The 26,882-nt window shown below is 46.1% G+C and overlaps 1 protein-coding gene and 1 pseudogene across 2 annotated transcripts in view; both read left to right on the top strand.

The window, feature by feature from the left end:
• SHROOM3 (shroom family member 3) overlaps window positions 1-26,882 on the top strand; it is a 342,800-nt gene that overhangs the window by 20,651 nt on the left and 295,267 nt on the right. The window lies entirely within an intron of this gene.
• On the top strand, window positions 22,225-23,024 carry LOC149125128 (proteasome subunit alpha type-2 pseudogene; annotated as a pseudogene).

The raw sequence follows: 26,882 nt of genomic DNA, 5'->3' as shown, positions 1-26,882 counted from the left end.
CCTATAGCTTTTTCTTTTTAGAGTTTTTTTTGTTTGTTTGTTATTTGGGATGAATTTTAGGGTGAATTTCTGCTATTTCTGCAATAAATAATATTGGTTTTTTTTAAATTAATTAATTAATTTATTTTTTTGACAGGCAGAGTGGACAGTGAGAGAGAGAGAGAGACAGAGAGAAAGGTCTTCCTTTGCCGTTGGTTCACCCTCCAATGGCCGCCGCGGCTGGCGCCCTGTGGCCGGCGAACCGTGCTGATCCGATGACAGGAGCCAGGTACTTATCCTGGTCTCCCATGGGGTGCAGGGCCCAAGCACTTGGGCCATCCTCCACTGCACTCCCTGGCCACAGCAGAGAGCTGGCCTAGAAGAGGGGCAACCGGGACAGAATCCGGCACCCCAACCGGGACTAGAACCCGGTGTGCCGGCGCCGCTAGGTGGAGGATTAGCCTATTGAGCCACGGCGCCGGCCAATATTGGTATTTTGATAGAGTTTGTATTGAATATGTATTGGGTAGTATTGACTTAACAATATTAAGTCTCCCAATCTGTGAACAGGAAATGTCTATTTATTGTGTCTTTTTTATTTTCTTTGAATGGCATTTTTAAATTTTCAGTGTGTTAGTCTTTTGCCTCCTTGGTTAAGTTTATTCTGAAGTCGCTTTTTGATGTGGTTATAAAAGGAATTGTTTTCTGAATTCCTTTTTGGATTGCTCATTTTTAGAAGAAGATTTGCTTTTATATTTGAAAGGCAGAGTTACAGAGAGAGAGGGAGAGACAGAGAAATCTTTCCATCTGCTGGTTCACTCCCTAAATGGTCACATCAGCTGGGGCTGGGCCAGACCAAAGCCAGGAGCAAAGAATTTGTTCCATGTCTCCCATATGGGTGCAGAGGCACAAACACTCCCATCCTCCACTGCTTTCTCAGGTGCATTAGCCAGGAGATGGATTGGAAGTAGAGCAGCCCAGACTCAAACCAGCGCCCATGTGGATGCCGTTGTTGCAGGAGGCAGGTGAAGGCGGCTTTGCCTGCTATGCCACAGTTCTGTGGTTGCTTTCTATACATTAACAATGAACAGGGTCTGGCATTGTGGCTTCATGGGTTAAGCTGCTGCCTGCAATGCTGGCATTCCATATGGGAACCAGTTGGAATCCCAGCTGCTCCATTTCCCATCCAGCTCCCTGCTAATGTGCCTGGAAAAGCAGCAGAAGATGGCCCAAGTGCTTGTGTCCCTGTACCCACATGGGAGACCCAGAAGTTCCTGGCTCCTGGCTCCTGGCTTTAGCCTGGCCCAGCCCTGGCAGTTGCAGCCATCTGGGAAGTGAACCCAGCAGATTGAAGATCGCTTTCCTTGTCTCTCCCTCTCTCTCTGTAACTCTGACTTTTGAATAAATAAATAACTCTTTTTAAAAAAAATGAAACTCAACTAGTTTTTGTATACTGAAACTTTGTTAAATATTAGTTCTGGTTTTTTTTTTTAAAGATTTATTTATTTATTTGAAAGGCAGAGTTACAGAAAGGCAGAGGCAGAGAGAGAGATCTGGTTCTCCCCTTAAATGGCTGCAACAGCTGGAGTTGGGCCGATCTAAAGCCAGGAGCCAGGAGCTTCTTCTGGGTCTCCCATGCGGGTGCAGAGGCCCAAGCACTTGGGCCATCTTCCACTGTTTTCCCAGGCCAAAGCAGAGAGCTGAATAAGAAGTGATATAGCTGGGACTCGAACCTATGCCCATATGTGATACCAGCACTGCAGGTGGAGGCTTTACCCACTAAGCCACAGCGCCAGCCCCAAATATATTAGTTCTAACCATGGGGGTGTGTGTGTGTGTGTGTGCACTGGATCACATCATCTGCAGAGATAATTTTACTTTTCCTTTCTAGTTTGTATGCCCTTTGTTTCTTTTTCTTGCCAATTGCTCTGATTAGAATTTCCAATTCTATGTTGAATAGAAATGGTAAAAGCAGGCATCCTTGTTTTATTCATGATCTTCAACCACAGTCTTTAGCCTTTGAGTTTAATATCACTTATGGATTTTTTCATATATGACATTATTTCACACTTTAAAAAATCTAGGAAAAAGTATTAAAAAGATAAATATATCATTTGAAGAAAAGAAAGCATGATAATTAGAGCCAAACATTATAAGGGAGAGAAAAAGTGATGGATTTGACCATGTAAAAAGTAAAAAAAATCTACATAGCAAAAGTTCCTAAAAGTACGGTTATATGATAAATAGGAATAAGATCATTAATACATACTCCAACATGTAAATAAAGAAAAACCCATGTACAAAACTAAATTGGTGAGGGACAGGCATATACAGTTCATAAAATGGAATCACAAGGGATCAAGAAAGATCTAGGAAAAGGGTTTATGCTCCCTATAAATTAAAGAAATAAACTTTGACATTAGAATGGTGAACCTATAAACTGTCAAAGAAGGGTCCAGCATTATGTATGATGCAGTGGATTAATCTGTCTTGTGTGGTACCAGCATCTGAGTACCGATTCGAGTCCTGGCTGCTCCTCTTTCAACCCAGCTCCCTGCTTATGCACCTGAGAAAGCAGCAGAAGATGGTCCAAGTGCCTGGGCCCCTGCAATCCACATGGGAGACCCAGATGGAGTTCCCAGCTCCTAGCTTTGGTCTGGCCCAGTTCTGGCTCTCATGGCCATTTGTGAAGTGAACCAGTGGATGGAAGATCTTTTTCTCTTTCTCTCTTTCTCTGTTGCTCTTTCTTTTTTCTTTTCTTTCTTTCTTTCTTTCTTTTTTTTTTTTTTTTTTTTTGTTGCTCTTTCAAAAAAGAAATCTTTAGAAAAAGCTGAAAAAGATGAGGAAGAATGATAGCATCTACTTGATGGGAGAAAGTTCATACATTTTCAGCAGGAAAACAAACTGGTTTAGTCTTTTCTAGAGGGCAGCAATTATTGATTTTTAAAAATGATTATACCTAGGAACTATATGAGGGAGTCTTTTAAAAGTTCATGGGTGGCCGGTGCCGCGGCTCAATGGGCTAATCCTCCGCATGCGTTGCCGGCACACCTGGTTCTAATCCCGGTCGGGGCGCTGGATTCTGTCCCGGTTGCCCCTCTTCCAGGCCAGCTCTCTGCTGTGGCCAGGGAGTGCAGTAGAGGATGGCCCAAGTGCTTGGGCCCTGCACCCCATGGGAGACCAGGAGAAGCACCTGGCTCCTGCCATTGGATCAGCGCGGTGCGCCGGCCGTAGCGGCCATTGGAGGGTGAACCAACAGCAAAAGGAAGACCTTTCTCTCTCTCTCTCTCTCTCTCTCTCTCTCTCTCTCTCTCTCTCACTCTCTCACTGTCCACTCTGCCTGTCAAAAAAAAAAAAAAGAAAAAGTTCATGGGCAATGTATATTATGAAAAAACTGTGCATGGATCTCAAACTTTCTTTGCAAGGGAGCAAATGTCTTTGTTGTTGTTGTTAAAGGTTCATGCATTTATTTGAAAGCAGAGTTACAGAGAAAGAGGCAGAAAGAAAAAAAAGGGATTTTCCATCTGCTGGTTCACTCTCCAAATGGCCACAATGGTTGAGGCAAGGCCAGGCTGAAGCCAGGAGCTTAGAACTTTATCCAGGTCTCCCACGTGAGTGTTAGGGCCCCTGGACTCTGGCCATCTTCTGCTTCTTTCCAAGGCATATTATCAGGGATCTGGGAGTGAAGCCACTAGGACTTAAAGGATGCTGGTGTCACAGGAGGTGGCTTAACCTGTTGTACCATGATACTGGTCCCTTAAATATTCTTTTTTTTTTTTTTGACAGGCAGAGTGGACAGTGAGAGAGAGAGAGAGAGAGAGACAGAGAGAAAGGTCTTCCTTTTGCCGTTGGTTCACCCTCCAATGGCCGCCGCGGCCGGCGCACCGCGCTGATCCGAAGGCAGGAGCCAGGTACTTCTCCTGGTCTCCCATGGGGTGCAGGGCCCAAGGACCTAGGCCATCCTCCACTGCACTCCCTGGCCACAGCAGAGAGCTGGCCTGGAAGAGGGGCAACCGGGACAGAATCCAGCACCCCAACCGGGACTAGAACCCGGTGTGCCAGCGCCGCTAGGCGGAGGATTAGCCTAGTGAGCCGCGGTGCTGGCCCCTTAAATATTCTTGTACCAGAATAGACCTATCTTTTAATTCTATTTCTATTTCTTCACAAACTTTTTAAGCACTTAGCATACTTAGGACTTAGCATAAAGAAATAATCATGCAAAATGTGTATACAAGGATGTTCACTGGTGTATCTAAAAGAGCAAATAGTTGGAAAAATCTGTCATCACCTTTGTCCATCACTTCTGGGGCCACTAGAAATGATGCTGATGGTTGGTACACATATGCACACAGAAATATTTATATAAAAATGTTTTAAAATTTTATTTTGCTTACTTATTTATTTTTTACAAGGCAATGAAGCAGAGAGAAAGAGGAGTAGATCTCCTTTCTACTGGTTCACTCCCCAGAGAACCACAGAAGCAGGAGCTAGGCCAGGTTACAGCCAGGAGCCAGGAATTCAATCCAGATCTGCCATGTGGGTTGCAGGGACCCATGTACCTGAGCCATTACCTGCTGCCTCTCAAGTGTGCATTTGCAGGAAACTGGACTGAGAACTGGAGCCAGAACAGCAACCCAAGTTTTCTTATGTGGGATGTAGGGATCCTAAATGGAGTCTTAATTACTAGACCAAATGACTACCCCAAATATTCATATATTCTTTGTATGAGAAGCAGGTTGCTAAATAATATACTTAGTACAATTCCAGTTTTATTTCCTTATATATTTAAATGTATATTTTTGGCAGAATTTGGCAGGGTATGTATATACAAAAATCTTAAAAGTGTTTTTGAATGGTGGGATTTTAAATGATTTATATTTTTCTCTTTCATATCTTTCTCAAATTTCTATAATAAACATGTAATCTTGGAGTAATAGCTTTGTTATTAAAAATACTGATGACTTTTATTGTGGTAACACTTATACCACATAATATTTACCATTTTAACCATCTGAAGTGTACAGTTCAGCAATGTCAAGTACATCTCCAGAAGTTTTTCATCTTCCCAAACTGCAGCTCTGTCCCCATGAAGCAATGATGTCTCATTACCCCTCTTTTTAAAAACCAGGAAAATTGGTGCTGGCATTGTGGTACAGCAGGTTAAGCTACTGCCTCTGATACCAGTAGCCCATATGAGCATCATTGCAAGTCCTAGTTGCTCTCTCTCTGATCCAGCTCCCTACTGATGTGCCTGGGAAAGCAGCAGAGGCCGGCCCAAGTACTTGGGTCCCTGCCACCCATGTGGGAGACCTGGATGGAGATACTGGCTCCTCATTTCAACCAGACTCAGCCCCAGTTATTGTAGGCAGCTGGGTAGTGAATCTGTGGATGGAAGATCTCTTTCTTTCTCTGTCACTCTGCCTTTCGAATAAATAAATAAACCTTTAAAATAAAAAATAAAATCAGGATAACTTTTCATTCAATTGCCTTCATCCATTGTTCCTTCTTCCCAAATACACATGTAGCTAAATAAAGTAATAGCAGTCTTATTGATCTATAATTCCTATGCCTTATAGTTCCCCCATCACACCTACAGTTTCCAAGTATTGTGGCCCCACTTTTTGTTTAACTGGCAGCCCTTTTCCTAGGCATGAAGTGCAGCGTTGGAGGTGGATACTCGCAGTGTCCTGGGAGAAACCACAGAGGAATCATTGTGAATTTTACCTGCCAGCTCCCCACGTCTGGAACGAGCTTTGCCTACCTTCCCAGATTGTTCAAGGCTGATTTTCAGTTGGGCTCCCTGTGAAAGCTGAGTTAAGCTCCAGAGCAGGAATCCATTAATAGGTCAACAGCAGGAGGGGGAGGTGGCTTGGAGAGGGCTGGGAGCAGCTGTAGTTCATTTGGTAGTTTGAAATTGGCTTTCCTTTTATTCTGTGTTCCTGCTACCTCCCTGGACGCCACAAAGAATAGGAATGTTTTCTCTGACACATTTGATTGTAATAGCAGCCAAGATCTCTTTGAACACGGCGAGTAAAGCAAAGAAGCATCTGTGGTCTCCAAACTGGGTAAAATAGGAACCTAATGTCTGATTTCTTGCTGGAATCCCATTAATTATAACTGTGTAGAATTGTACAGTGAGACGCTTTGGGGGCTTTTAGCTCTGGGCTCTTTCAAAGCCCACATTCCTCATTAGACCTTTCCCATTAAGGCATGCTTGAGTGATGCTACACAGCCGAATAGTTGGGATTTTTTCCCCCTCTTGTCATCCTCCGAAGACAAAGGATTCTTCCGCTTGCCCAAGTTCCAGGGAGCCTGGGATGAAAGGCTGTGACAGCCCTTCGGTGGGGAGCTTTTTGTTCAGTCTTCGATTTGCCATCAGCCTCATTCACTAAACAGGATCCAGTTGAAGCAGTCTACGGAGAAAAAAAAAAAAATCAATGGAGGAAAATCCCACACAGCCAGAGCCGGTGCCAGGAACCCACTTTGTCCTTTCGTGAATGCTGAGTCACAGGCATGCGGGCGAAGGTACCACAAACTAGAATCCTGGTTCTGATGGTGTTGCACCCCTCGTTATGCTGGGCGCTTCCACCACAAAGCTTTCCATGATGGTTGAGGCCTAAACGTTTTTGTTCAAAGGTGCACAAATGCTGGCATTCCTGTTGCAGCTGACTTGACCTCTCTGAGGGGCAGCAAGGGCTGGGAGCCCTGCCCTACTGCTGAAGGCCACCTTGTGGCCTGGCCATCAGGCTCTCCTCGACCCAGTCACCTATGTGTGTGTAGAGTGTGGAAAAGTCGATGAGGTACACAAGTGCTTCAAACGTTCATGAAAACGTGGAATTAAAATATGTTGTTCTGCTGCAAAACATAATCCTTGCATCATTTTTTCACAATATTCATTTTCCACGAAGCTTTTGAAGATCGCTCCTTCTTTTGTGAGGATCAGAAACTGAAAATGTTTGTTACATGATCAAGGCGTAGTTCTTGTTAACATTAGAATTTTTTATTTGAATTTAGAAATTGTGTGTGTGTTGATTGCTTTTACATTGTGTGTGCATGGAGTTCAGCTGTTAACCAAAAGAGATGATTTTTTAACTACTACTTTCCCAAGGAAAAATGTGAAGGGCTATGTCATTTTAAAAGTGACTTTAACCTAGGTATAAAATATAAAATGCTCTCTCTCTTTTCCTTCTGTTCGGTAAAAACAGAATATTTACGAATGAATATTGCTATTCCAAAAATTCCTATGTTGGACCTGAAACTGGTGGGGCCCTAAGTAGGTGATTGAGCTATGAGGTCACCATCCTCCTCCGTGGGGTTAGCACCCTAATAGGAGGATTCAGGGGAAGCAGCCATGACCTTTGGCCCTTCCTAAAGGTGAGGATGTTCAGAAGGCGCCAGCCATGAGGAAGAGTCCTCACGGACACTGAACCTCCCACCCCTTGATCTTGGATTTCCCAGCGTGTGAGCTGTGAGCAGCAAATTTCAGTTCCTTATAAAAGACCTGGTTTCAGGTATTTTGTTCTAGCAATGCAAATGGACTGAGTGAGGCCAGGTATGTCCACAGACATCCTTCGCTTTTCCGTAAAGTCCAGTGTGACAGAGTGACAAACAGCACTTGTTCCAGAGACAGACATTTTCTTTTTAAAGATTTATTTATTTATTTGAAAGAGTTACACAGAGAGAGAAGAGGCAGAGAGAGGTCTTCCATCTGATGGTTCACTCCCCAATTGGCTGCAACGGCCAGAGCTGTGCCGATCCAAAGCCAGGAGCCAGGACCCTCTTCCCAGTCTCCCACATGGGTGCAGGGGCTCAAGGACTTGGGCTGTCTTCTACTGCTTTCCCAGGCCATAGCAGAGAGCTGGATGGGAAGTAGAGCAGCCAGGACTTGAACTGGTGCCCATATGGGATGCCAGCGCCTCAGGCCAGGGCGTTAACCTGCTGTGCCACAGCCCGGCCCCTTTTTCTTTCTTTTTGTTTTTTAAAGATTTATTTATTTATTTGAAAGAGTTACACAGAGAGAGGAGAGGCGGGGGGGGGGGGGGGGGGGTAGGGAGGAGCCAGAGTTTTTAGCCTCGAACCTGAGCAGTGCCGCTCACTAACAAAGTGCGCAGGACGAGTTCTCTGACCTCGCTGTCTGTCCTATTTCCCCATGTGTAAAACTGGGATCAACGTAATCCACAAGATCCCTGTGAGCCTTTGGTAATACGTCGTAGGTATTCCTGGGATCATACAGTTAATGGAAGGAGGGTTTGGGGGAAGGGAGGAGAACAAGAGTCAAAAAGCAAAGCAAAAAACCGGGAAGAGTCCTCAAGAGTAGAAAGAGAAGAGGGAAAATGGGTATCTAAGCACAAACGCACAGGTGCGCCTCCACAGACACGTGGCAAGGACACTGCCACCCTTTCTGGTGACCTTGTGCCTCTTCCCACTGAAGGTTTTTATAGATATGTCATATTTTCCCACTGGAGGCTATATGGTGGTGTTCTCGGGCTGGCATAACAAGATCACAGACGGCGTGGCTTAGACAACAGAGCTTGTTCTCCCAATTCCTGGGACTAAAGTCCAAGGTCAAGGTGTCCACAGATGTGCTTCCTCCTGAGTCCTCTCTCCTTGCCTTACAGGTGAACACCGCCTTGCTGTGTCCTCACGCGGTCTTTCTCCCGTGAGCGCACATTCCTGGTATCTCCCCATGTCCAGATTTCCTCTTCTCATCAGCACACCCGTCACACTGAATTAGGGTCTACCCCAGTGACTTCACTTAGCTTCCACACCTCTTTAAAGGCCCGATTTCCAAATAGAGCCACGTTCTGAGGTCCTGGGGATTAGGGTTCCACAACCGACAGCGGGCTGTCATAGTGCATTCTGCTTCACAGACGACATGAAGTCAGCAGAAGGACTGGAACTGACTCTGGTGTCATACAAAGGAGTCAAAGGCAATTGTGGGGGAGGCAGTACAGTTCGCTTGAGTCTCTCTTGGGCTAACTCACGTGAGTCACATGAAAGACATCTGACTTTTATGGAGAAATGCAATCTCTCCTGGAAAAAAAATCATATACATTTGGTAATAATTTCTGGTTTAGTCCACAAAAGATCTCAGAAAGTACAATTTGTGGTTATATCATTTGGAAAACAGAATTCACACCAGTTACTTCAGCAGAGGGCATTTAATACAAGGATTATGCATCAAGATATTCAGCATCGGCCGGTGCTGCAGCTCACTTGGATAATCCTCCACCTATAGCGCCAGCACCGCAGGTTCTAGTCGTGGTCAGGGCTCTGGATTCTGTCCCGGTTTCTCCTCTTCCAGTCCAGCTCTCTGCTGTGGCCCGGGAGTGCAGTGGAGGATGGCCCAAGTGCTTGGGCCCTGCACCTGCATGGGAGACCAGGAGGAGGCACCTGGCTTCTGGCTTTGGATCGGCGCAGTGCGTCGGCGGTAACGGCCATTTGGGGGGTGAACCAATGGAAAATGACCTTTCTCTCTGTCTCTCTCTCTCTCTCTCACTGTATAACTCTGCCTTTGGAAAAAAAAAAGATATTTAGCATCCCTGCACATCAGGTGCACCTTAGCCTGTTATCATAAATGAGATGGGAACATCCTATGAGATGTCAGGGTGACCACGGTCTCTGGGTACTAGAATACGCAGTGCTGTGGCTACTAGTGTGGATGTTGAATGTCCCATAAAGGCCCCATGTGGTAAGGATTTGATCCCCAAAGTCTTATGTTAATAGTACTAGGATGGTGGGAATTTAATCCAAAAAAAAGGCATTTAGAGGTGGGCTCTTCTGGAGGTGTTTGGGTTGGATTGCTGGGTGGAGCAGCTCTTGTGACTTTGTAAGTGAACACCAGACATAGACAGACGTGGGGGCTCCCTCTTGCCATGTGATGCTCTGAGCCACCTGCAGACTCTGCCAGTGCAAAAGCAGTCACCAGAGGCGGGATCAGTGGGACTGGCTCAGTCTTGGAATATAAACCTTCAAAACCGTGAGCAAAAAGAAACCTCTCTCCTTTGTAAGTAGTCTGTGTCAAGAATTTCTTAGCAGTAAAGAAAAGTCTAACGAATACTGACAGGAGCAAGATGGCTGACATAGTCCCCTGGTAAGAGACGGAAGATGTACTTAGTGTAATGAAAGGCTGTGGTGATCTTAGAATTGTTTGCAGGAAAAAAAAAAAAAAAAACAAAATAAAACAAAACAAAACCCTGTGAGATCAGTAGCTGTGAGCCATGTGCCAGATGCTTGTGTGGATTTGCTCAGGTTACCCCATCTAGAACAGGAGTTGCAATTTGCTTTGCCTGGTTACACTAATAATAATCCATAATCGTTATCCAAGATGAATCTATCTTCCACACGAACCAAGCAGGCAAGTAGGAGTGTTAAGAATCAGCGCACCAGCAGGCAGGACTCAAACCAGTGCCCATCTATAATGACCGCATCGCAGGTCGTGGCCTTACCTGCTACACCACAATACCCAGCCTGAAATGAAAAATCCTGAAAGTGGGTCTGTCATCATGGGTGACATGGCACTCTGTCATGCCTGCATCCCATGGGAGTGCTGCTCCACTTCCGATCCAGCTCCCTGCGAATGTGCCTGGGGCAGCAGCAGAAGGTGGCTCAGGTGCTGGGGTGCCTGTGCACATGTGGGAGAACCCAGTGGAGTTCCTGGCTCCTGGTTTTAGCCTGTCCCAACCCCGACTACTGTGGGAAGTGAACCAGATGGGGCCTTAAGAAGATCTTTGAAATTGCTTCTACGCCATCATTGCCTGAAATGATCGATTAGTGTGTAAAACTTGGCTGCGCTTTTTAAAATCCTCTGTGTGTTTCCTTGTCCATTGCTAAACTGCTTTCCAAATTTCGATTTAGATGATTTTAAGCCTTTTTGTCATCCACAGTTCAGCTTCTTCTCTTGAAGGATTTATAATCGTAAGACTCTAATAAATATTTATAAATATAGGTTTCTCACGAAAGATCAATGGAGTAACCAAAAATTTCCAGAACACTGAAAAAAAAAAATGACAGGTTTGTGAAACTTTTAATGAAGGTCAAACAAGAGAATAATTATAGGAGATCCAATGAGCTGGTGAGATTTATGGGATTCTGTGTCTTTTACTTAAAACATTGTTGGTTCTATTCTTCAGCATTTTGTTTCCTAGGTTTAAAGATTTCCTGAAATTTCTAGAGTTTTCAGCATTTTGATAAACTATGTATTTGCAAGCAAACATACAAGGATTTATCTTTCCTGCTTAATTCCTCTGTCAAAAACTTTAGAGAACTTTTGTTTTTCATTGCAATGTGATTTTTCACATGGGTTCAATAAGAATATGTTCTCTTTATAATACATCACAATTTGAAACATTGGCATATCTAAAAAGAATGCACGAAATTTCCGATTTAAAAAAAATCGGTCCACGTGCATCTCTCAAGGCTTTAGCAGTGGCCTCACTCTTGGCAGTTCTCCTGTTAGGGGTAGGGTGAGGGGAATTGCAAGGGCTCCCGCTGGCCTTCCTATAACATTAGATCTTTCTCTACATCCCAGTGTGGAAATGAGACCAGTTTCCAAGCACATCTATGTCAGTGATTCATTGATGAACTAGGAAAATAACCACAGAGTGGACCCAGTAAGGTAGATTTGAGCCCAATTTTCATTTATCACCTGAGCACCGTGAGTCTTTCCTGAGACTGCTGGTCTCCAGTGATCCAGGAATTAGCATCCATTCAGGACCAGTTCCTAAAATTCCTCAAAGATCTGTAGAATCTTTACTATTCCCCTAGTAAACAGGTCAAGACTTCACCCGAATCTTATTAGCAAAGCGGATCCATGTCACTTGTTTATCCAAAGAGTTAGTATATGAGTGTTTGTAACTATGTATGTCTGTATTCCCACTTATCCAAAAATAACTTAAAACAGCCAACTTGTCTAAGAAGTCACAGAAGCCAAGGGGCCCACTGCTAGGATCTTTCTTCAAGAGAAATGGCTGTAAGGAAGAGTATCATCAGGCTGCCTCCAGGGGTGTACTTTTGCATCTGCTGCAGTGTGCACACCAAGACCAGGCTCCCTAGCACCGTCAGTGGCTAAGCACGGCTAGGTATGAAAACTAGGCTGTGCTGCCTGATGCATGCTACAACAGGGAGTCTGCACTGTGGGTTCCCCATGAGCCTGGTGGGAACCCTCTCAGAATCATGCTGCTGGTGGAAGCTCCTCCGCGGTCTTGCCTCCTCCCTCTCCTCTTGCCAGTGTCGGATCTGCATTGTGACCAGAAGACTCCCCTGGTCCTGATCGTCTGCCGTGTTATCCTGTACAGGGGTCTCCCTTAATATGTCCCTTGCACATCTCCTTCTACCGTGGTGGCATTTAGCTCTCAGGGGACCTGGACTGATACAGAAATCAACTATCGTGTAAAAAAGCCCAAAGCCCCTTGAACATTGGATTGTTGAGAAGGATGAGTTCTGGGTTTAGGGGAGCTACTTTGATTTTTTTTTTCCTAGGAACTAGAAATATTTTGTGGAAAACTAGTTAAATATACTAGGCCTAAAAGACTTGAATGAAGTTGGAGTTTTCCCCTAAAGAAAAACCTCTGTGCCCCACGTGGGAATGCATCGGTTTTTTGAATAGAAAATCTTAAAGAGGACCCAGGGGAGAGGTTGCATTCCTGGGAATGGGAGCAGAAACTAAGAACTTGGACAGCATTTGCATTTGTTGGCCTCTGCTTTCTTTATCTTACTCTCTCTGGTTTTGACTTTATATCATAAAGTGTCAAAAATGAAAAATGTGTCACTTGTGGGTGCTCTCAATATGTGTCTTGAAAAATTCTTTTTTCCCTCCTTTCAAGGGTCAGCTAAAACTGAATTTGGCATTGTTTGCCCTTTGTTACCCAGGCGTTAGGGTCAGATGCTTGTCTGACCTAAGGGAGGCAGTGATGGACACTGGTGTAGAGGGCATTATCACAGCCTAATCACATAAGCTGAAAGCAAAATCGTTTTTTCTCTTCTCCCATAGCATTGGCTCTTTCATTTTCTTTTTCTTTTTATGTTCTCTTCTAACTTGCCCTGTGGATTTTCAAGACAGGGTGGAATTTATTTTTATTAGTGAGATAGAGATGTGGGTTACAGAAACTATTGTATAAGTTTCACGTAACAGGAACCAAGCACAATATCTGTAAGTCTTGGATTCTCGGGTCACTGCCAGCTCTTAATACTTTTCTGCCTGATGTGGAAGGAGGGACCCTGCTGTTTTCTGGGTGCGTTAGCCTTTTATTGAATAGCAGTTCTGCCTGTAGTCATGTTAAGATCCAAAACATTCCCCTTGAAATGGTAGCGGTAAGTCTGTCAGCGGGAATCTTGCAAAAACACTCAAAGCAAGCAAAACTAACATCGACAGTGACAAAACCCAAACCTTAAGATCAGAAAGTGAATGTCTTTTTCTTGTTTATTTTCATATGTTATCAATAATAAGAGACAAAGGAGGGCGAGGCCCTGGTTCAGGACAGAGGAGGCAGTGACAGGCGGGAAGCCCCACATCAGAGTGCCTGAGGCTGAGTTCTGGCTCCACTCCCAGTTCCAGCTTTCCACGGATGCACTCTCTAGGAGGCAGCAGATGACGGCTCAAGTAGCTGGGTGCCTGCCACCCATGTGGGAGACCCGGATTGAGTTCCTGGATCCCAGCTTTGCCCTGGCCCAGGCTCTGCTGTTTCAGGAATTTGGGGAGTGAACCAGTAGCAGGAAGCTCTCTTTGTCTCTCTGTTTTCCATCTCTCTGACTTCCAAACAAATAAAAAGTAAGGAAATAAACATTTAAAAAGATGCAGTGGCAATATAATCTTAAGAGAAACTTGTAAGTAGTATTTTGTTTCTCTGACAAGGGAGTGAGAGGAAACTAATAGCCACTGCTTTTGTACTTTGTGCCAACCTTTGTGCTGTTTGCTTTTTTATATATACAGGGATATGTAAAAAATTTCATGGAAAAATGGAACTGAAAATATGAGTTTATTCTGGTGGAAAATTTTTTGGAATGTGCATATTATGAAAAATCTGTGCATGGATATAATTTTTTTCTTAAAAATTTCCCATGATTTTTCTTAAAAGGATTTGTTCATTTTCAGAGTCTGAGTTAGAGACAGGGAGAGAGAGAGAGAGATCTTCCATCTGCTGTTTCACTCCCCAGATGGCTGCAATGGCCAGCATTGGACCAGGCCGAAGCCAGGAGCCAGGAGCTTCATCCAAGTGTCCCACATGGGTGGCAGGGACCCAAACACTTGGGCCATCTTCCTCTGCTTTTCCCAGGGGAACTGGATCAGAAGTGGAGCAGCTGGGACTGGGACTGGAACTGGCGCCCATATGGAATGCTGACATCACAGGCAGTGGCTTTACCAGCTACGTCATAACGCCAGACCCTTCCATGAACTTTTGAAGTACCCTCCCATTATCTCGGCCCTTCCAGAACCCAGAGTGACAAATATGTCATCTCCAATTCAATGGTGGTAGACCATGGCTTAGAGAAGCTAAGTAGGCTGCCTGAGTTCACGTGGGATGTTTGTGGTTTCTCTGTGACTCAACCCAGGCCTGTCTGACTTGAGATTACAGATGAAGAATGACCATGAAACTATAGAGGATAATGCAGATGGTAGTAGGAGGGACTAATACCCAGGACAGTTAGGTCCTCAGTCCAGTTGGGAGCAAGCAAAGGCTGAGGCACCATGTACTTTACCAAGCCTAGTTGGGGGCTGATGGACCTCACGAGTGAAGTCTCTGGAACTGAAATTGATGTTCTTCAAAGAGCTGAATGAAGAGGAAGGGGAAAGATAGTAAGACTCGGGGGAATTGTCAAGTCTGAGCTTTTTTTTTTTTTTTTTCTTTATTTTTTGACAGGCAGAGTGGACAGTGAGAGAGAGAGACAGAGAGAAAGGTCTTCCTTTGCCGTTGGTTCACCCTCCAATGGCCGCTACGGCCGGCGCACTGCGCTGATCCGAAGCCAGGAGCCAGGTACTTATCCTGGTCTCCCATGGGGTGCAGGGCCCAAGCACTTGGGCCATCCTCCACTGCACTCCCTGGCCACAGCAGAGAGCTGGCCTGGAAGAGGAGCGACCGGGACAGAATCTGGCGCCAACCAGGACTAGAACCTGGTGTGCTGGCTCCGCAGGCAGAGGATTAGTCTAGTGAGCTGTGGCGCCAGCCAGAGTCTGGGCTTTTAAAACCTTAGGGATAGGCTGGCGCTGTGGCTCACTAGGCTAATCCTCCGCCTTGCGGCGCTGGCACACCGGGTTCTAGTCCCGGTCAGGGCACCGATTCTGTCCCGGTTGCCCCTCTTCCGGGCCAGCGCCAGCCGCGGCGGCCATTGGAGGGTGAACCAATGGCAAAAGGAAGACCTTTCTCTCTGTCTCTCTCTCTCTCACTGTCTACTCTGTCAAAAAAAAAAAAAAAAAAAAAAAGACAAAACCTTAGGGATAAGGTGAGCAGAATCATTCTGCTGGGCGTTGAGGCATGCTGCAGGCTTGGTTGCTGGGGTTGGGGAAGTAGGATCGGCACTCAGAGAAGTGGCTTGGTCATAAGGTTGGCTTCCAAGGAGCAAGCACAGCTTTCTGACACCTGGTGTTATAAATGAGAGTGAAGGATTCAGGCTTGATGTGGGCTGGCTGCATATTCTAAGGTGGGGCACAAGGAAAGGCAGGCAGCGGACGATGTTTGATTGATGTAGGGGAGCTCAAAAGGTGATGAACAGTCTGTTGGGAGCCAGTCTACAGTCAGCAGCTTTGAAGACAAGAGACAGCCCCCTGAGGAAGTGTGCTGTCCACTCTAGGCAGTGATGGGCCGTCATCAAAACGGCTGAGGTTAATTTCTACCCATCCTATTGGCCAAGATTCGGCAAAAATGGGGGAAGGGAAACATCCTCCCATTCGGGGATGTTACTACAGAGTGCCAGTGTACAGGTATATTGACATAAATTTCAGAATATTTTGGCAGCATCATTAGAATACAAATTCACTTTCTTTTTAACCCAGCAATTCCACTTCTAGAATTTGAACTTGTAGAAATATTCACGTACACAATTGTGTATTGTACAGACACATTCACTGCAGCATTCTTGAAAATAACAAACTAGGCCAGCGCCGTGGCTCAATAGGCTAATCCTCCACCTTGCGGCGCCGGCACACCGGGTTCTAGTCCCGGTTGGGGCGCCGGATTCTGTCCCGGTTGCCCCTCTTCCAGGCCAGCTCTCTGCTATGGCCAGGGAGTGCAGTGGAGGATGGCCCAGGTGCTTGGGCCCTGCACCCCATGGGAGACCAGGAAAAGCACCTGGATCCTGGCTCCTGCCATCGGATCAGCGCGGTGCGCCCGGCTGCAGCGGCGGCCATTGGAGGGTGAACCAACAGCAAAAGGAAGACCTTTCTCTCTCTGTCTCTCTCTCTCACTGTCCACTCTGCCTGTCAAAAAAAAAAAAGAAAAAAAGAAAATAACAAACTAGCCGGCACCGTGGCTCACTAGGCTAATCCTCCGCTTTGCGGCGCTGGCACACCGGGTTCTAGTCCTGGTCAGGGCACCGGATTCTGTCCCGGTTGCCCCTCTTCCAGGACAGCTCTCTGCTGTGGCCAGGGAGTGCAGTGGAGGATGGCCCAAGTGCTTGGGCCCTGCACCCCATGGGAGACCAGGAGAAGCACCTGGCTCCTGCCATCGATTCAACGCAAAGTGCCAGCCGTAGAGCGCTGGCTGCGGCGGCCACTGGAGGGTGAACCAACGGCAAAAAGGAAGAACTTTTTCTCTGTCTCTCTCTCTCTCTCACTGTTCGCTCTGCCTGTCAAAAACAAACAAACAAAAAACAATAAACTGAATTTCTTGTCTCTTAATTAGGATTTTTTGCATAGTTTTTGTAACTCCCTCATAGGGCTTTCGGTAGCTATCCCTTAGCTATTATTTTTACAATAAACATGGGTTCATTTTTAACTTACCAGATTAGTCCATAACTGTTATAATTAAAGCCAAAATTTTATTACATATAATTTTTTAAAGATTTATTTATTTATTTGAAAGGCAGAATTACAGAGAGAGAGAGAGAGAGAGAGAATCTTCCATCCACTGATTAACTCCCCAAATGGCCACAATGGCTGGAGCGGGGCCATTCTGAAGCCAGGAGCCAGGAGCTTATTCCTGGTTTCCCACATGGGTGCAAGGGCCCAAGGGCTTGAGACATTTTCCACTAGTTTCCCAGGTGCATTAGCTGGATCGGAAGTGGAGCAGCCAGGGCTTGGACTGGTGCCCATATGGTATGCCGACACTGCAGATGGCAGCTTTATCCACTATAGCACAGCACCACAGAGCTGGCCCCTATTACATATAATTTTTTTAAAAGATTTTACTTATTTATTTGAGAGGTAGAGTTACAGACAATGAGAAGGAGAGACAGAAAGAAAGGTCTTCCATCTACTGCTTCACTCCTCAAATGGCCACAACAGTCAGATCTCAGCCGATCCAAAGCTTGGAGCTAGGAGCTTCCTCCGGGTCTCCCACACAGGTATAGGGGCCCAAGCACTTGAACCATCTTCCATTGCTTTCCTAGGCCGTAGCAGAGAGGAGCAGCTGGGACTAGAACTGGCGCCCATATGGGATGCTGGTGCTGCAGGTGAAGGATTAACCCACTGCACCACTGTGCTGGTCCCTACATGTAATTTTTAAAATTTGAAATGTATTCATAGTTTTTTCATAATATGTATCCCATATTTATGATGAAATTTTTTTTTGCTTCACCCAAGTTTTTTTGCACCAAAATAAGCTCATTCTTTTAACTGATTGATTGATTTGAGAGGCAGAAAGAGGACGGGGGCGTCCTCTTGATGTGCTGAGGCACAGGAGGTTAAAGCCTCAGCCTGCAGTGCTGGCATCCCATATGGGTTCCGGTTCAGGTTCTGGCTGCTCCACTTCCAACCGAGCTCCCTGCTAATGTGCCTGAGGGAGCAGTACAAGATGGCGCAAGTGCTTGGGCCCCTGCACTCACACGTGTCGCTCCCCGTCTTCGTGGAGGAACGACACAGGACCCTGCGCTGTTCTTTTGTCTGCTCGGCCCTCCCCGGGTTTGCTGCTGGTTCTTCCCGGGTTGGCTACTGTCCCTTCCACCTCCGTGGAAGGGCGGTTCCCCCTGCCACCTTCCCCACTTCCGCGGGGGAGCGGCACACCGCCGGCCGGCTCTCTCGGGGGCTGCTCAGGTGTTCCTTCAGATAGATGTTCCTGGTGCATGTTGTCTCTCTCCTCCTTTATAGTCCTCTTCCACCAATCCCAACTCTGCTACCCATACGCCGAGTACGCTGCTCTCCTCCAATCAGGAGCAAGTCCTACAGTTTATTGGTTGAACTGGAGGCAGCTGTGTAGAAGCTGTTTCCCTTCTCAGCGCCATATTGTGGGAAAGCAGATGCATAGAATAAGTCTTAATTCCAGTAACTTAGTCTAGTCCGAGTTGCTCCCCACAGATCCCCCTTTCTTTTTATTTTTGGCGTTGATACGCGCCTGTCTTCGGTGCCCCGCGGCACACACTCTGCTCTGCTCGCTAGAGTTGCCCACAGGTGCTTACAAGTCCTATCAATCAGGCAAACCCAATCTGGGTCCTCTCTTCGCCATGTTGTGAGGAGGTTTCTAGGCGCTGATGCGTGCCTGTGTTCAGTGCCCTGCAGCGCATGCTCTGCTCTGCTAGAACTGCTTGCAGGTGCTTACAAGCCCTATCAATCAGGCAAACCGAATTCAAGCCCTCTCATTGCCGTATTGTGGGGAGACTTATTGGTGTTGATTCGTGCCTGTCTTCGGTGACCTGCGGCGCATAAGCTGCTAGCCACCCGCAGGTGCTCACCACCTCCCTAATCAGGCAGACCGAATCCAAGCTCTCTCATTGCCATGTTGAGGGGAGGCCTTATTTTTCTCTATTTCTCTACCTCCGGGCATTCCTCTCTCTCCTATTTTACTTCTATCTGCCAGCATTCCTATTTCTCTCATTTTACTTCTAAACTTCTGTTTCTCTTATCCCTGCGGCTTCCCGGTGCCCGCCCCGAGGCTGCTTCTCGGCGGCTTCCCGGCTCTGAGCCGCTTCAGCCCGCGCTTCTCTCATCTGCGTGGCTTCCCGGCGCCCGCCCTGCAGCGGGCTCCCGGCTCTGCGCGGCTCGGCTTCGCGCGCACACTCCGCGGTCTCCACGCCCTTCGTGCCCACACCACGGCCTCGTGCCAGTCCCGCATTCCCTATCTATTCACGCCCCGTGCTCTCTCTGCACGCGGCGGCTTCCGCGAATCACACAGCGTAGCTTACGTTTCCGCCACCACCGGCATTCAGTCCAAGTTCCCCGGACTAACCTGGCGAATTCCAAGCTGGCGGCCCACGTCTCTGCCTCTGGTTCCAGATTTTCGCCTTTTGCTCCCCGGGCTGACTTGAAGAATTCCAAGCTGGCTTACGTCTCCACCTCGGCCTGCACTCGCGGCTTCATCCTCCCTAACATTTTTCTCTACCCGGTATGTTTCCCTAAGTTTTCTTCCAACAATATTCCTCCCTCATTTCTCCTGGCCTCTCCCCACAGTCCGTATCCAAGTCTAAGTTTCTTATAGGTTTCACTTTCACTTTCAACCTGCAGTCCGTATCTGAGTCTAAGTTTCTTCTTGCTTTCACTTTAAATCCTAACTTCTTTCCCACAGTCCGTATCCGAGTCTATGCCTAGGCTTTCGATAGCTTCTTCCGGCACCTTTTCTGTCCGGCTTTTCCCTAGGCTCTTTGCTAGTCTCTCTCTCCGGTATTTTCCACTTCTTCCCGTTTCTTCCCTCCTAAGTTTCCTATCCGAGTCACAGCACCATTATGTCGCTCCCCGTCTTCGTGGAGGAACGACACAGGACCCTGCTCTGTTTTTTTGTCTGCTCGGCCCTTCCCGGGTTTGCTGCTGGTTCTTCCCGGGTTGGCTACCGTCCCTTCCACCTCCGTGGAAGGGCGGTTCCCCCTGCCACCTTCCCCACTTCCGCGGGGGAGCGGCACACCGCCGGCCGGCTCTCTCGGGGGCTGCTCAGGTGTTCCTTCAGATAGATGTTCCTGGTGCATGTTGTCTCTCTCCTCCTTTATAGTCCTCCTCTGCCAATCCCAACTCGGCTGCCCACACGCCGAGTACGCTGCTCTCCTCCAATCAGGAGCAAGTCCTACAGTTTATTGGTTGAACTGGAGGCAGCTGTGTAGAAGCTGTTTTTCCCTTCTCAGCGCCATATTGTGGGAGAGCAGATGCATAGAATAAGTCTTAATTCCAGTAACTTAGTCTAGTCCGAGTTGCTCCCCACAACATGGAAGAACTTGGAGGAAGCTCCTGGCTTCTGGCTTCGGGTTGGCTCAGCTCCAGCTGTTGTGGCCATTTGGGGAGTGGAATGGAAGACCTCTCTTTCTGTCTCTCCCTCTCCTATCTGTAACTCTGTCTCTCAAGTAAATAAATAAAATCTTTAAAAATAAAAAAAGATTTATAAAAAGAAAGAGGTTTCTCATCTGATGATTATAACCTAAGTCCCTGCAAAAGCTAGCACTGGCTGGAGCTGAAACTGGGAGGTGGGAATAAAATCCAGGTTTCTCAGGGTGCAAGGACTCAACTGCTTGATCCATCACCACTGCCTTCCTGGGTCTTCTTTAGCAGGAAACTGGAGTCAAGGGCCAGAGCTGGGTGCTGAATCCAGGCATTCTGATATGGGATGTAGGTGTATTAACCAACATCTTAACCATTAGGCCAAAAACTTGCTCCAATTCACACTTTTAATTTTGTTTTCCATGAACTTGTTTATGTACCCTCATGTAAAAATACTCACTCATTACTTGAAGAAAGATTATATGGGACTGGCATTATGGTACAGCAGGTTAAGCTGCTGCCTGCAATGCTAGCATCCCAAATGAGTGCCGGTTCGAGTCCTGGTTCCTCTACTTCTAATCCAGCTCCCTGCTAATGTGCCAGGGAAAGCATTGGAAGATGGCCCAAGTTTACTAAATTTATATTTAGTAAATATAAATTTCCAAAGTACAGTTTATGGATTACAATGGCTTCCCCCCCATAACTTCTCTCCCACCCGCCACCCTCCTATCTCCTGCTCGCTCTCCCATTCCATTCACATCAAGATTCATTTTCAATTATCTTTATATATAGAAGATCAATTTAGTATATATTAAGTAAAGTTTTCAACAGTTTGCACCCACATAGAACATAAAGTGTAAAATACTGTTTGAGTACTAGTTATAGCATTAATTCACATTGGACAACACATTAAGGACACAGATCCTACATGAGGAGTAAGTGCACAGTGACTCCTGTTGTTGACTTAACAATTTGACACTCTTGTTTAAGGCATCAGTAATCTCCCTAGGCTCTTGTCATGAGTTGCCAAGGCTATGGAAGCCTTTTGAGTTCGCCGAGTTCTATCTTATTTAGACAAGGTCATAGTCAAAGTGGAAGTTCTCTCCTCCCTTCAGAGAAAGGTACCTCCTTCTTTGATGGCCTGTTCTTTCTACTGGGATCTCACTCACAGAGATCTTTCATTTAGGTTTTTGTTGTTGTTGTTGCCAGAGTGTCTTGCCTAAAATACTCTCATGGGCTCTTCAGCCAGATCCAAATGCCTTAAGGGCTGATTCTGAGCTATTTCTAATTTAAGAAAGTAGAGTGTTTTATTAAGTAGAAATATTCAGTGTAGGGACAGAGCCATACAAAGCACTTCAATATTTAAATAAGGAAACTTTGACTGTGACTGTCAGTCCTGGTCTGCTCCTTCTAGAGCTGACAAGGCTGACCCCTGTGAGTTGGGGAGCCAGAGGGCTGTTGGGCAGCGCATCCCCCATATGAACTCTCAACCGCGTATTTCTCTTTTTCTTTCTTTCCTTAACATTTAAAAAAAAGATTTATTTATTTGAAAGGCAGAGGGACAAGGAAAGAGAGGGAAAGGCAGAGAGAGATCTTCTATCCACTGACTTATCCCACAGTTGGCCACAACAGCTGGGGCTGGGCCAACTTGAAGCCAGGAGCCAGGAACTCCATCCAAGACTCCCATGTGGGTGCAGGGCCCCAAGCACTTGGGCCATCTTCCATTGCTTTCTCAGGCTCATTAACAGGGAGCGGGATCAGAAGTGGAATAGTTAGGATTTGATCCAACACCGTTATGGGATGCAGGTATAACAGGCTACAGCTTAACCCCCTGCACCACAACCCTGGCTCAGAATTGAGGTTTCAGGATGAAGTATATCAAGAATAGGACAGTTGATGCTTTGACTCTCTGCATAAATATGATGGAGCACAGATATAGCTTTTTGCTGACTACATTCAACCCATCTGCAAAGTTGGTCCAGACTGTGTATGCTTTGGCTGCTGTAACTGGAGGAGCCCCTTCAGTGGGAATTAAAGGTCTTTTTTTTTTTCAGTGTCATATAAGCAACTGAGAAGAAACAGAAATCCATTTCTGTGTGATGAGCAAAGTATACACAAAATGGAACCAGTTCCCAAGCATATAGGTTTGGTGTTCAGTGGCGTAGGCCCTGATTCCAGAGTGCTTGTGCACAGAGCTCAGAAACTAGCCCAGCAACACTATCTTGTTTACCAGCAACCCGTTCTCACAGCTCAGCTGGTGCACGAGTAGCCTCTGTGATGTGGGAGTCAGTGGTGTTCGTCCATTTAGAGTTTCTGTACTTCTTCATGGCTGGAATGAGAGGCAACCATATTTATTTCCGTCAGATCCACCTGGAGCTTATTTTGCCTGGAAAGCCACAGCAATAGGAAAGAACTATGTGCATGGGAAAACTTTCCTTGAGACGAGATATGAGAAAGATCAAATAAATGCAAATAGAAATAATGACAAAATAAAAGATATTACGAAGATCTGGAACTTGAAGAGACCATTCACACAGCCATCTTAACCCTAAAGGAAAGGTTTGAAGGGAAGTAACAGATTTAACGTGGGAGCTGGAATCTGCAATGAAGCTGGATTTAGGAAGCTTACCCCAACGGAGGTTAAGCATTATGTGACTGCCATAGCACAATAATGAAGCGACTGAGCAACTGGGAATTCCAGGTAGTGGATCTACTTGAACATGTGTAAATATGTTTTGTTTTTAGCCGGCGCCGCGGCTCACTAGGCTAATCCTCTGCCTAGCGGCGCCGGCACACTGGGTTCTAGTCCCGGTCGGGGCGCCGGATTCTGTCCCGGTTGCCCCTCTTCCAGGCCAGCCCTCTGCTGTGGCCAGGGAGTGCAGTGGAGGATGGCCCAGGTGCTTGGGCCCTGCACCCCATGGGAGACCAGGAAAAGCACCTGGCTCCTGGCTCCTGCCATCGGATCAGCGCGGTGCGCCGGCCGCAGCGCGCCGGCCGCGGCGGCCATTGGAGGGTGAACCAACGGCAAAGGAAGACCTTTCTCTCTCTCTCTCTCTCACTGTCCACTCTGTCTGTCAAAAAATAAAAAAAAAAAAAGTTTTGTTTTGAAGATTTTTTACATACTTATTTCTACATGGTTTAGTGGACTGATATTTTTAAAATGGCCCTTATATATAATAAATTGTTAAATCCAAAAGAAAAAAAGAATGGGTCAATTAAGTTCTAGGTGATAAAGTTCTGATAAGATTTCCTTATTTAAACTTTTACCCTTCATGGATACACACAGATTAGAAATATTTTAAACAAAAATTACATATTTTAATCAATATTTTCTTGGTACTCAAACTTAATGCTTTATATGCATTAAAAAGAATTGCTAACATCTTTATGAAGTAATTCCTATTATAATCCCTGTTTTATAGTTGAGGAAAGAGATTTATAGAGTAAGCAATTTGACCCCAGGCTCATAGTTTCTCACTGTGTTTCGCTATCTCCTCCTTAGGGTTTCTGTGCAAATCAACCTCGTTTTTGTGAGTGAAAGGTCACTGTAGGACCCCACACTATATTCTTCAAAGCCGGTTCCCGAGAGTAGAAACTGCTACTCACTCTCCTCTGAGGAACAACCCTTCAAGAACAATACTTGGAAAGCAAAATAAAGTTAGAAAGGTAGATTCAGTTAACCTCCCAGTTAGAGGAACATTTTTGGATGGTAAAACAAACACTAAGGAAAGTACAACAGTAAAAAGAAAAAAAATGACATCCAGTCAAGATGCAGGACCAGTTGTAATTTTCAAAATGGGCTTGTTTGGGGTGGGATTTTTTTTTTTTTTTTTTTACAGAGCTGAGACCTGCGGTTGCATTTTATGGCACAGTCTCTGGAACGCGGATGACCTGCTATAAAAGGGTAATTACATGGCCTCAAAGATGGTACGTACCTTCAACTGCTAATGAAGCCCTTGGAAAATGTGTCCCCACTCAGCAAATGAGACTGGAGAGATCAGCAAGCCATCTGCCAAGGATGCGTTCTCTAGGCCCAGGCTGGCTTCATTATTTTCTCAGAGTCCTGCCACCAAGCCAACCATGGGCGATTTAGCACGCCACATTTCAAGCAGAACTTAATTCACCTACTATGCTTGCTTCTATGTGCCACAAGTGAGACAGATGCCCTGTGGTCAGGTGACGGCTGTCAGCTGAGCCCTTAGCAGAAGGTGTGAATGCTCGTGGTGAATTCTTCCTGATCCTGCTCCCAGGAAAAGCTCACCCAACAATTCGCCCAGGATATCAAGGATATCCAGTTCCTATCTGGCGCTGTGTCTGTGCCTTAATAAGGAGAAGAGGTAGAAAGCGCGTGTGCGCACACACGCATGTGTGTGTGTGTGTGTGTGTGAGAGAGAGAGAGAGTATGACAGTAGGGGCCATATGAAATAGTCTGACTACTTTATAATACTCAGCTCTGCCTTTGTTACGAACTCTCACTTACTTTGTCAGGGTTTTGTTTTTGTTTTTGTTTTTCCTGAGAGAGAGACATAGACAGGCAGAGTGAGTTCCCATTTGTTGGTTCATCCTCCAAATGCCTGCAGGGGCCAGTGGGGCTGAAGCAGAAGGTGGTAACCCACTCTAGGTCTCCAGGTGGGTGGCAAGGACCCAGTTATTTGAGCTGTCACCGCTGCCTTCCAGGGTCTGTATTAGTAGCAAGCTGGAGTCAGGAATCAAACCCAGGTCCTCCGATTTGGGATACTGGCATCCCAACTGCTAGACGAAGTGCCTGCCCCCTCACTTAGTGTCATACCCAAAAGAACTGGTGACCCTTCTTCTGTTCTGTATGCCATTCACGCAGCTCTAAGGGACCTGACTGATCCTTCCTTCCTTTAAAGCCACATGCTTTTTTCTTTATGTCACAAACCTGAGACAGGGCAGTGAACTGTTACCCACAGTGGAAGTGACCACATTCAGTCCTAATACCCATGAGCCTGCTGTCCCAGTCAGAAAGTGACACATGAGTCCATCAAGAATGGGCCCAACATGCAATGGTAGGAAAGATGGGTTATAATAAACAGCATTTGGAGCCAACCCTGTGGTGTAGTTGGTTAAACCTCTGCCTGCGGCACCAGCATCCCAAATGGGTGCCAGTTCGAGTCCCAGCTGCTCCTCTTCCAATCCAGCTCTCTGCTAATGGCCTGGGAAAGCAGTAGAAGATGCCCCAAGTCCTTGGTCCCCTGTACCCATGTGGGAGACCCGGAAGAAACTTCTGGCTCCTGCCTTCAGATCGGCCCAGTTCCTACTGTGGCGGGATCTGAGGAGTGAACCAGCAGATGGAAAACCTCTCTCTCTCTCTGTCTCTCCATCTCTCTGTAACTCTGCTTCTCAAATAAATAAATAAATCTTTAAAAATAAATAAATAAACACCATTTTCTGAACAGTGACCCTTCTCAAACTTTGCACGTCTGAAGGAGCACCTGAGAGACGAGGGGTGCAGTGAGCATCTTTTTTCCTAAACAGAGATGAGAGCAGCTCTCAGCTACCTTGGGCATCGTACTTACCTGGGAAGAATTGTTGGTGGGGATGCCTCACTCAAACTCTGTTGTCAGCCTGCCTGGCCTTGCATCCAGACTCTGCTGGCTGAGGTCGTTAGCCTCAGTGCTTCTTTTTGTAGAAATAACAGGAAAAGGGGGTGGAAAACAGACCTGTCTTACTAAAGTGGGTTGTCTTACTGATCAAATGCTTGGCAGGCATACAGTAAGCATGCCAGAAATAAATATGAGCTATTTTATTAATAGATTATTAATTATATATATTATTAATATCTATTTTATTAATGTAAATAGAAAGTACTGTTAATTGATCGGAATTGCTGTATACCTCAGGTGGACTGGGACACAGCAAAAGCAAAAATATAAGAAATGTAGCTTTGTGCAATAATTTATTTTTTAATGATTTATTTATCTGAAATGCAGTGCAATAGAGAGAGAGGGAAAGATCTTCCATCTGCTGGTTCACTCCCCAAATGGCCGCAACAGCCAGGGCTGGGTCAGACCAAAGCCAGGAGCCACATGAGTAACAGGGACCCAAGTACTTGGGCCATTTTCTGCTGCCTTCCCAGGCACGTTAGCAGGAAGGAAGCTGGGTCAGAAGCAGAGTAGCTGGGACTCAAACTGACACTCTGTTACTGGATGCTGATGTTGCAAGCAGTGCCTTAACTTGCTGTGTCATAATGCTGGCCCCTGTGCAAAAATTTAAATATTTTTCACAAAATCTAGAGAAATTGCTATTAGATATAAAAACGTATTGACTTTTCATTCTTTTTGTTTTTGTTTTTGTTTTTAGATTTTATTGATTTGAGAGCTAGAGTCACAGACAATGAGAGGGAGAGACAGAGAGAAAGGTCTTCCATCCCTGGTTCACTCCCCAAATGGCCTCAATGGACAGAATTGCACTGATCTGAAGCCAGAAGCCAGGAACTTCTTCTGGGTCTCCCATGTGGGTGCAGGGGCCCAAGCACTTGGGCCATCTTCTCCTGCTTTCCCAAGCCATAGCAGAGAGCTGGATTGGAAGAGGAGCAGCTGGGACTAGAGCTGGT

Source organism: Oryctolagus cuniculus, chromosome 8 (assembly GCF_051225735.1).
Source record: "Oryctolagus cuniculus isolate XC-2025 breed Fujian yellow rabbit chromosome 8, ASM5122573v1, whole genome shotgun sequence".
Taxonomy (NCBI): Eukaryota; Metazoa; Chordata; class Mammalia; order Lagomorpha; family Leporidae; genus Oryctolagus; species Oryctolagus cuniculus.
This window is presented reverse-complemented; position numbering and strand designations above follow the sequence as displayed.